Source organism: Triticum aestivum, chromosome 5D, assembly GCF_018294505.1.
Source record: "Triticum aestivum cultivar Chinese Spring chromosome 5D, IWGSC CS RefSeq v2.1, whole genome shotgun sequence".
Lineage (NCBI taxonomy): Eukaryota > Viridiplantae > Streptophyta > Magnoliopsida > Poales > Poaceae > Triticum > Triticum aestivum.
The window spans coordinates 539,243,630-539,253,819 of NC_057808.1; the positions used below are offsets into that span (position 1 = coordinate 539,243,630).

The 10,190-nt window shown below is 50.3% G+C and overlaps 1 pseudogene; it reads left to right on the forward strand.

The window, feature by feature from the left end:
- Positions 1–479: 479 nt before the first annotated feature.
- LOC123123617 (BTB/POZ domain-containing protein POB1-like) lies at positions 480–8,331 on the forward strand (annotated as a pseudogene).
- Positions 8,332–10,190: the final 1,859 nt, after the last annotated feature.

The window sequence follows — 10,190 nt, forward strand, 5'->3', positions numbered from 1 at the left end:
AGTTCTAACAATATCAAAGTTAAAACAAATATTGAATCATTGAAATTGACAATGCTGTCCTTTCGTGGATTGATTAACTTGTAATCTTCTTCCTTGTCAAGTTTGTGTTTGTCACAAAGCGTTTGTTTGCTGGAAATAAATTGCACACATAGAATGTTCATGATGTTTTGTTAATCACTTCACCATATTTCTGAAGGTTGAATCAACAAATATGCACACATAGAAGAACAGAGCGTTCCTATTACCTTAACAGCAGAATCTGTCAATTTGAATGTTCATGATGTTTTGTTAATCACTTTACCATATTTCTGAAGGTTGAATCAACGAATATGCACACATAGAAGAACAGAGCGTTCCTATTACCTTAACAGCAGAATCTGTCTAGTGGTTGTGTTGTATGCCTATTATCTCATTTCCCCCAGTTTGGCCTTTATTTCTCTCTGATCTTTGTATTCTTTGTGTGATGAACAGATGGAAAAAGTATTGACTCTTCTTGGACCATGGTGTCTGCGCCAGTTTTACGAGTAAAGACCATTTACATCAATTCGGTTGTTCTCGCTGCAAATAGTCCATTCTTTCTTAAGGTAATTTTCGTAACCTTTTGAGATTCATTTCTTCTATGGTCAGTACATGTTTCCTAATATGCTTTATTCACCTTAGATTTTCTCAAATGGCATGAAAGAGTCTGATCAGAGGCATATAACACTCCGAATTGCTGATTCAGGTAAACTGATAACATCCATCCCTTTATAGTTTGTCCTGGTTTTCTGTTGTGACTGTGTTATTATACTGTAGTATGTAGAGTGTACACACTATGTTTTTTTAGGATAAAATGTTGATTATTTATGGTATTATAGGGATTCTGTCTCTGAGTTTTTTTTTTGAAGAAAAGGGATTCCCCCCCACCACATGTTATTAGAAAGAAGCATTCTGTCTCTGAGTTTCTGTCAGCCATTCCTTTTTCTTTTTCATAATGAAATGGTTAAGTCTCTTTTCAGTTTTCATCATCGCCTTTAACTACCAAATGTATATCCACGCTTAGTCTTCTGCATGGATAGCTTTCCTGAATATAGGAGGTCTACTGTTGTAATTTACGCACAAAGAATCTGCCATTTAGTTCTTTATTGAACTGTTATCATAAACCCTTTTAGAGGAAAGGCATACGCCCGACTTTATAAATAAAGCCATAAGGCAGGTAGCAACAGCATCACCGAAAAGTAACAAACACACCCAAGCCCCAACGCTGGGCAAGACGACGAAGGATAAAGTCAGGTACATGGCTCCCACGCCAGTACACGGCACGCAGGCCGGAAAAGAAAGAACCAACTAAAGCTAAAGCATCTGGCCCAAAAGAAGCAATCAAGCATCCTGCTCTTGTCTGCATAACTGAGACGCCGCCATCCGGATTTTGTAGATCAGCATAGAGAGCGCCTCTTGGTCGTCGACCTTAGTCAATGATTTCCACTGCTGCAGGAAAGCACACGATTTAAATAAGCAGTCAGCCGGTTTAGCCGGAAACATGTGCTCGATAGTAAATTTGTTCCTAGTAGTCCACAGAGACCAGCATAAAGCCCCCAAGCCCACCCAAAAGATGCGTCTAGATACACCGGAGAGGTTGGAAGCCAAGCTGCGCAACTCGGCAAAGGAGGCAGGGGCCCAAGACACATGAAGCCAGTCCCGCACACAACTCCAAATAAGCTTAGCCAGGTGACAGTGAAAAAAGATATGATCCGAGTCTTCCACATCACCGCAAAGAGCACAGAACTGGGAGACCGGCCCATTTCTCTTACGAATCTGATCAGCCGAGGGCAACCGGCCTCGAAAGGCTTGCCACAAGAAAATTTTAATCTTAGGGGGAATACGGGCCTTCCAAACTTGGGAAAAATGATTGGTAGGCGTGCCACCAACGAGCTTAGAAAGAAGCATTGATTCATGATGGAAGTATTAAGAATTCCTAACCCCCCAAGGTTTTTGGGCCTGCACACCAATTTCCATTTGACGAAGCGATATTTGCGACGATTGTCTGCAGCATTCCAGTAAAACGCCCCACGGTGTTTGTCAAAACCAGCATGAATCCCAGCCGACAAGAGAAAGAAGCCCATAAGGAACATGGGGAGGGAGGAGAGGCAAGCATTAATTAGAGCCACTTTACCAGCATTCGTATTATATCTACCCCGCCAGGGAAGGACCCTGTTTCCCAGCTTAGTGATTACCGGGGCAAAATCTTTGGCATGGAGCACATCCGGGGAAATAGGCAAACCCAAGTACTTGAACGGATAGGAGCCCTGCTTACAGTTAAGAAGGTGGGCCACTCGCGCGGCTTCCAATTCGTCCACACCAGTCACAACTACTTCGCTCTTGGCAAAGTTAATCTTAAGCCCCGACATAGCCTCAAAGCATAGTAAAATAAATTTGAGGTGGGCAAGGCAGGCCTCATTCAACTCGACCAGAATAATAGTGTCGTCCGCATATTGGAGATGGGTGAGACCATGGGGAATGAGATTAGAACACACCGGAGTAATGTGCCCACTAGTGGCTGCCCTAGAGAGTAGGCGAGATAAAGCAGCTGCAACAAAATTGAATAAAATGGGAGAGGCAGGATCGCCTTGCCTCAGGCCCCTACCGTTGGCAAAGAATTTGCTAACCTGACCATTAACATTGATGGCAGTGTGGCCTCCCGAGACCAACTGCAGAATCCTATGGACGAGGGGCCCCTCGAACCCTTTGGCCAATAAAACTCTACGAAGAAAATGCCAACTCACCGAGTCATAGGCCTTCTCAAAGTCTAATTTTAGAATCACCGCTTTCGACTTGCGAATCTTAAGGTCATGAACGATTTCATGCAAACAGAGAACCCCGTCCAGAATGAAACGACCCTTAATGAAAGCCGACTGAAAAGGGCTAATGGTACGGTGGGCAATGGGGGAGAGACGGGTGGCTAACCCTTTAGCCGGAAACTTGGCGAAGTTATTAATAAGGGCAATCGGCCTAAATTGCGAGATCAAATACGCGCCCTTGACTTTAGGAATAAGGGTAATGACAGCGTAATTAAGGCGAGAGATGTCCACCGTATCCAACCAGAACCCTTGGATGATCGTACAAATGAGAGGCCGCAACTGCGGCCAGAATTTTTGAAGAAGGGGATCGAAAAACCATCAGGGCCGGAAGCAGCATTCGGGTTAGCCGAGCTAATCACCTGCCAAATCTCTTCATCAGATAAGGGGACCATTAGGCCCGAATTTTCGCCCGGAGAGATCTTAGACCCCTCATCCTAGAAGTCAGGGCAAAGGCCAAGCCCAGGGTCCGGCTTAGAGCCGAGTAGATTGGAATAGAAGCTAACAATGTGATTCATAATGAGGGACTGGTCAGAAATTCTAACGCCGTCAATCAACAGAGTGTCAATGAAACATCTGCGGCGTCTGCCATTCGCGATCGCAAAAAAATAAGCCGTCATAGCATCCCCTTTCAAGGTCCAGTTAAGGGCACCTCGTTGGCGCCAGTAAATTTCTGACTGTTGGTGAAGCAACACCAAAGCGTCTTCCAGGGAGTAGTGAGTAGCCCACTGAGAGGCGGAGAGCCCAGATGTGTCAGCAGATTGGTCCAAATCCCGGATTTGAGATTCGAGGGATTCCTTGTCTCTACGCAACTCGGCCGCCCTATTCCGAGACCACCCCCTTAAGAATTTACGCAACTCATAAGACACCTTGTGCCAATCATCCATGGGACCAAAGGAGCGATGAGGAGAAGAAAGAAGATTAGTAATCTTAGAAACCATCATGTCACAAAAGCCCTCAACAACAAGCCAAGAAGCATCAAACTAGAAACGGGAGGGAGAAACAAGAGAAAGGATACCAGCATCCAGGATCAGGGGAACATGATCAGAGCCCACCGCAGGCTTAGCCTTAAGCAGCGCGCGGGGAAACAGCGAGTCCCACTGAACAGAAACAAAAACCCTGTCCAGCACCGACCGGACAGGCGAGGATTGATGGTTAGACCAGTTGAAACGCGCCCCCACCCTAGGGAGCTCACGCAGCGCGCAGTTACTAATGAAATCATTAAAAGCATTGGCAAGAGGCCAGGAGAAATTAGGATTATTCTTGTCGGCCGAAGAACGTAACAAATTGAAATCACCCCCAATTAGAAGAGGAATATTACATGCTTCAATCTTAATCGATAGTTCGTCCAAAAAGAGAGGAGCAAGCGTGTGATCCGCAGGGCCATATACCACCATAAATTCCCACAAAGTGTTCAGCTAAAGATGATGAACCACACAGCTAGCCCAAAAGATGCCATGATCAAAAGCAATGAAATCAAAAACGTCCCGCTTGGACCCAATCAAGATTCCCCCGGAATGACCCGAGGCGGGGAGAAAGTGCCAATCAAACCTATCCATCCCAGCTATCGCAGAGAGTTCAGAAGGGGAAAAGGATTCCTTAAACGTTTCGACCAGCCCTAAAATGTCAATATGTTCACCACAAACCAAGTCATGAATCTGGTCACGGTGCCCCCTAGCACCGAAACCACGAATATTCCAGAATAAAGCTCTCATCTGAAGGAAAGGTTTTTAATACGGAGACTCGATTTGCACGGAGCCCCACAAGGCTTAGATCGCTTGGGACGCCCAACCTTAGCAAGGGCCGGGGGGCCAGACGACTGGCCACAACCATTTGTCGCCTCCAACCCCCCTGGCTTGGCCCTAAGCACCAGCAGGACCAGCACCTTTCGCGGCCTCAACTGCCTTACCAATGGCAGCCTGGGCTGCCTCATTGGCCCTAATGACAGAAAGAAGGTGAGAGGGGGAGCCCATCCCCGGTATAGTAGCCACCCCAATATCAGACATGATATGCAACAAATGATCATCTGACAGAGCTGGTAAAACAAGGCGAACAGGAGAGGCAGGAAGAGATGGTTGGGCAGACGAACCTGAAGGAGGGAGATCCCTGGCCGCGGCACGCCGTTCCGCCCGCACCGCCACCGAAACGCCAGAGTCGCGCACGCCGGCCCTTCCGCGCCGTGGACGCCGGAGAATGCAGCACAGGGGAGCACCGGATCGGCGACGCCGGCCCAGGGCCAGACCCCGAGGCGGAACCTAGATCCTTGTCCAGACGACGAGCCAGACCCGCCGCCGAAAGCTTGGAAGTGGAGGAGGCCCGACTCTTAGCCGAGAATTCCCGGACCGAAGACTTCTTCTTCTTCTTAGTTGAGGGCTTGGTGAGCGCAAGGGGGAAGCGGGAAGATCCTCGATCCCAGAGAAGGAAGGAGACTGCGGGCGAGTAGGCACATTGGAGCAAACACCAGAGAAGGGGGTCCCCTTACCAACACCAGCGTCACGAGAAGCCAAGTCCTCCTTCTGAGGATTAGGAGCAGGGGCATTATCCTTGAGCAGCTTGCGTTCATCCGGGTCCAACTTATCCCATTCAGATTGTGTAAAACGCGGATCAGTACCTCCACTTGGGTTATGCCCCCCAGCCGAACCATCCCCCTGCGTGTCATCTTGGTCCGAAGGCTTGGAAGGAGGAGGCGGAGGTGGAGGTGGAGCACGGGGTTCAGCACCCTCCACCCGAACCCGAAGTCACACACCCTCAGGAGAAGGGAAGACATCCACGGAACCATGAACGCAGACGGGGTCGATGCACCAAACATTGAGACGAACCGGGCCAACCTTGCCCAGGGATTCCGAATCCACTTCCACAGGCTTTCCAATGAGCTTACCAAACGCCATCATGAACTCCATAGATCGAAGCCCAACTGGCACGTCGTCAACTAGCACCCAGATCTTGCTAAGAGGGCCCACCGCCTTGGCACCACAAGTAGCCGCTTTGACAGATACCACAAGCTGGTTGAGGGGGAGGGTAAAACTGGTGCACGAGGAGATCATCCATAGACAGTCCTTGGAGGGGAAAACCACTGCGGATTCATACTCTGAAAGCTGGCGCACCTGCCAATCCCAGCCACCATCGTCCCATATTTTCAAACCATCCAGGAGGGTCTGCGGAGAGATCAGCTGACCGCACACCGTGATGATGGCCGCGTTAGAGAGGGACGGCGCAGCCATCACCACAGGAACATCAGCATCCAGAGCGAAGAAAGAACATCCGGGAATACCCAGGCCAAACTGAATGAAAGAGGGGTTCTTGGTACGGTTACGGCAGTCGACAGTAAGATGGCCATCAGAGCGACAGATGAGGCAGAAGGGTGGGTTAGTGCATCTAGATTGGAAGTGGTTCGGGCGGTGGCAAGCAAAGCAAGTCAGGGTCGGTGAAGGGCCCGAGGAAGCAGGGTGCTGGCGAGGAGGGGGAGGCGGCGGCGGCAGGATGGCATCGCCACGGACCGCAGAAGGGGCACCCGAAGCAGAGGGAGGGGGGCGCCGATCCCCGGCCTGCGAGGAGGAAGAGCCAGGCCCGAAGCGCGGCTCCGAGCGAGAGGCAGCGCCCGCCGCAAACGAGCGAGGAGGGGGCCGGGGCGGAGGGACCGGGCCCCTGGCCGGAGCGGGCGCGGCGCCGACGAGGAGGAACCACCGCCAGCCGAAGCAGCAGCGGCCTCCCACGGATCCAGCCCAGAACCACCGCCAGCCGAAGCAGCACCCGGGGCAGCTGGTTGTGGCCACTGCTCCGCGTCCGTCCCCTTCCCGGGCCTGCGGTCCCGTTCCGGCCCATTCGGCCCTCTGTGGCCTGGCCTGTTGTGGCTATTTATGGGTGCGTCGCGGCGCTTCCCCCCCTTCCTAGGGTTTCCTGCTTCCGCCGCCGATATCGGCAGGGTGCGTCGCCCTATCCGCCAGTTTTCCAGATCCGCTCCCTCCCCACCCCCTCTACTCCTCTCCTTCGCTGAGGTGACCGCCATGGACAAGTCTCGGGGTTCCTCCTCCGAGGCCTTTCGGGTAGCAAGCGGGCCCGTGAAGCTTCGCCGGGCGATGGCGTCGATCTGGCCTATGAGGCGGAGCTGCGTTCCAAGCTCGAATCTGAGCGGGCGGAGCGCGTGCTGCCGTGTGAGCGGGAGGATTGGGAGGCGGGGCCGGAGCGCTCCGTTATCATAAACCCTTATGCCTCGATTGTTTCATTCTACTAGGAACGGAGGAAACTGTCATGATGGAGATTTTGAGCTTTATGTACACTGGAAAGTTGACAACAACTGAGCCCAATCTTCTGCTCGACATCTTGATGGCCGCTGATAAATTTGAGGTTCTTGCTTGCATGAGGCATTGTAACCAGTTACTCACAAACTTGCCTATGACCAGAGAGTCTGCGTTGCTCTACCTAGATTACCCATGCTCCACTTCAGTGGCTGCTGAAATTCGGCATCTGACAGATGCTGCCAAGGAATTCCTTGCCAGCAAATACAAGGTTTTTGCCAAGTGAGTGACCACCATCTGATGGAGCTACCTTTTTTACTTTCCGAGAAAGCATTAGACATCTTCCTCAAAAAAGAAAAAAGTGTAGACATTTTTTTTCACAAAATCATGCATGGAGTGTTACTCATGGCATGACTTGTCTGTTCCAGCTTCTCTGATGAATTGATGGACATGCCTCTTGTTGGGATTGAAGCCATCTTTTCTGGTACTGACCTACAGATAAGATCTGAAGATACCGTATATAGCTTTCTGCTTGAGTGGGCGTGCAAGCAATACCCAGAAACAGAGGAAAGGCACAAGATATGGAGCTCTCGTTTACTTCCGCTGGTGCGCTTCAGTCATATGACTTGGAGTAAACTTCATGAAGTGCTGACATGCAGTGATGATGATGTAGACAGTGAGCAAACAAAGAAGCTTATCATCGATGTTCTCTTGCACAAAGCTTACCCAGCACATGAGCAAGGCACTACTGATGCAGACACAAGAACCTGCTGGCAAGTCCCACAGCGAGCTTACAGGCTTAAACCAATCAAAGTCGTTGAATTCGACCAGCCCTGCCCACAGGCCATTGTTTACTTGGATCTAACACACGAGGAGTGCTCCCGACTGTTCCCAACCGGGAAAAGACACACTTGTTCCATCTTGCTGGACAGGATTTCTTTCTCATAGCGTTTTGTCAAATGCATGAGCAGAGTAAGGCATACAGCTTTGGCCTCTGTGTAGAAAAGATTGAGATGCCAAAGGGCCCAACATGTTTGACAGTAGATTTTGAGTTAGCTGCAAGGACAAGATCGTCGGGGAAATTCGTTACCAGGTTCCAGGACAAGCATACAGGCGATGATTGGATGCTGGGATGCGCTGATCTTTTTGAGGTTCCATGGTCGACGTTCATTACCAACGACAACCTCTTCATCGATGGCGTGCTGCATCTGAGAGCTGACTTGAGGGTGGGGGTGGTGGCGCAGCCGGGACTAGAGACTTGATGATATCTCACTCAGCAAAGTTAGGTTGATAGCTTCAGTGTCATTTCAGAGAGTTTTATTGGTTGGCTGGGCACAATGTGGAGTTCTTTTTGGTAGTTCTTGCTTGTGCTGTTTCGTTTCGTCGTTTTGTTATGTCTGCTGGAGAAGGAGGCTTGGTGCCTGAATGATGTAAGGGTGCTCTTACAGTGAGAAGGCTGGATAGCCCGCGTGGTAGACATGCACTATTGGTCTGACTAGCATATCTCTTCCGTTCTTTTTGTTCTATATAGATAGATAGATTCGGCATCATCAGCTTGGGCCTTGGTCTCAGACAAGGAAGCATGCCAGGGTAGCCAATTGAGATTTTAGGTAGGGCAGCATACTGAGATTGTGCAAAGATATATGTTTTTGTATGTAATGTACCGATGAATACGGTTGGATAAATCGAATAATAATCCTCATTCATGCAGCATATATGTTTCCTCGGCTTGTGCATCTAGATAGATAGAATGTATGCGGCTTCCTCGGCTTGTGCCCAGTAGCCGAATCCTGAAGTTGCAGGTGTTGTGTTCCCTCCCTTGTGATGGCACGACACTCTGAATAAACCAGATCGACTCGGGTCAGTTGCTACTGCAAGTTTGTGACATTATTTTGGCGACACATTTTTTCCCCAACCGGGCATTACCCCCTTTCCATTAATTTGCAATAACGGAAATATAGCTGTTCATACAACAAAAGGAAGAGGGAAAGACCGAAAGAGGGATTCGAGCTGGAGCAGCAACAGGAAACCCGCTGCAATTGATTCGACATCGAAACCGACCAACCGACTGCTACGGGGCAAAAACCTGTTGGCACTGACAGTAACACTCTGGCCTAACAAACAAGAATCAGCCAATACAGGTGGCTAGCAGCACACTGAACATCCAACATCCAACATCCAAAACGAACCCAACATCTACACAGCACAAAGGAAGCAGCCCAGCAATTTTTATGCTTCCCAAACTTCATTCATCACTCATCAGCGTCTGCACTCCTTCACTGAAAGCATCAGCATCTCTGTCAGCTTCTTTCAGTCACCCTGTCCAATACAACAGAAACGCACAGATTGTAAAGATCACCTATATATAGGTGATCTCATCACGTGTTTGTCAAATGTCAAAGGTAACCCTGTCGCCAACATTCCAAATCCCCCAACACACCGCCGCAAGCCCGCAATGCCTCAAGTACCGGGAATTCTACCAGTACAACCCCAAGTAGATCAACACTACAGGAGAAGAACATGTGCTCAGCAGTTTCTATGTTATTGCAGAAAGAACACAGATGATTCCCAGTTCAATTTTTTTCCTCAAATTGTCTCTGGTTGAGATAGAGTTTTATCCCAAACCCACCTTTATCTCTTGCTCTACATGTTTTCGCTCAACCAACCATATGATACTTGCTTCTATTTACACCCTCCTGCCAGGAAAATCTTCTCCCGGGCTTATCAAGCTTCTCAATAGCAGTTGAGGGACATAGGGGTTCCTCCTCCGAGGCCCTTTCGGGTAGCAAGCGGGCCCGTGAAGCTTCGCCGGGCAGTGGTGTCGATCTGGCCTATGAGGCGGAGCTGCGGTCGAAGCTCGAATCTGAGCGGGCGGAGCGCGAGCTATCGCGCGAGCGGGAGGATTGGGAGGCGGGGCCGGAGCGCTCCGTGGCCAGATCTGGGACGGCGCTCCCTGGATCTGGTGGTGCGTCGGGGTCGGGGCTGGATCTGTGGGAGGCCGCTGCTGCTTCGGCGGGTGGTGGCTCCTCTTCGTCGGCGCCGCGCCCCGCTCCGGCTAGGGGTCCGGTCCCTCCGCCTCGGCCACCCCCTCGCTCGTTTGTGGCTGGTGCTGCCTCTCACT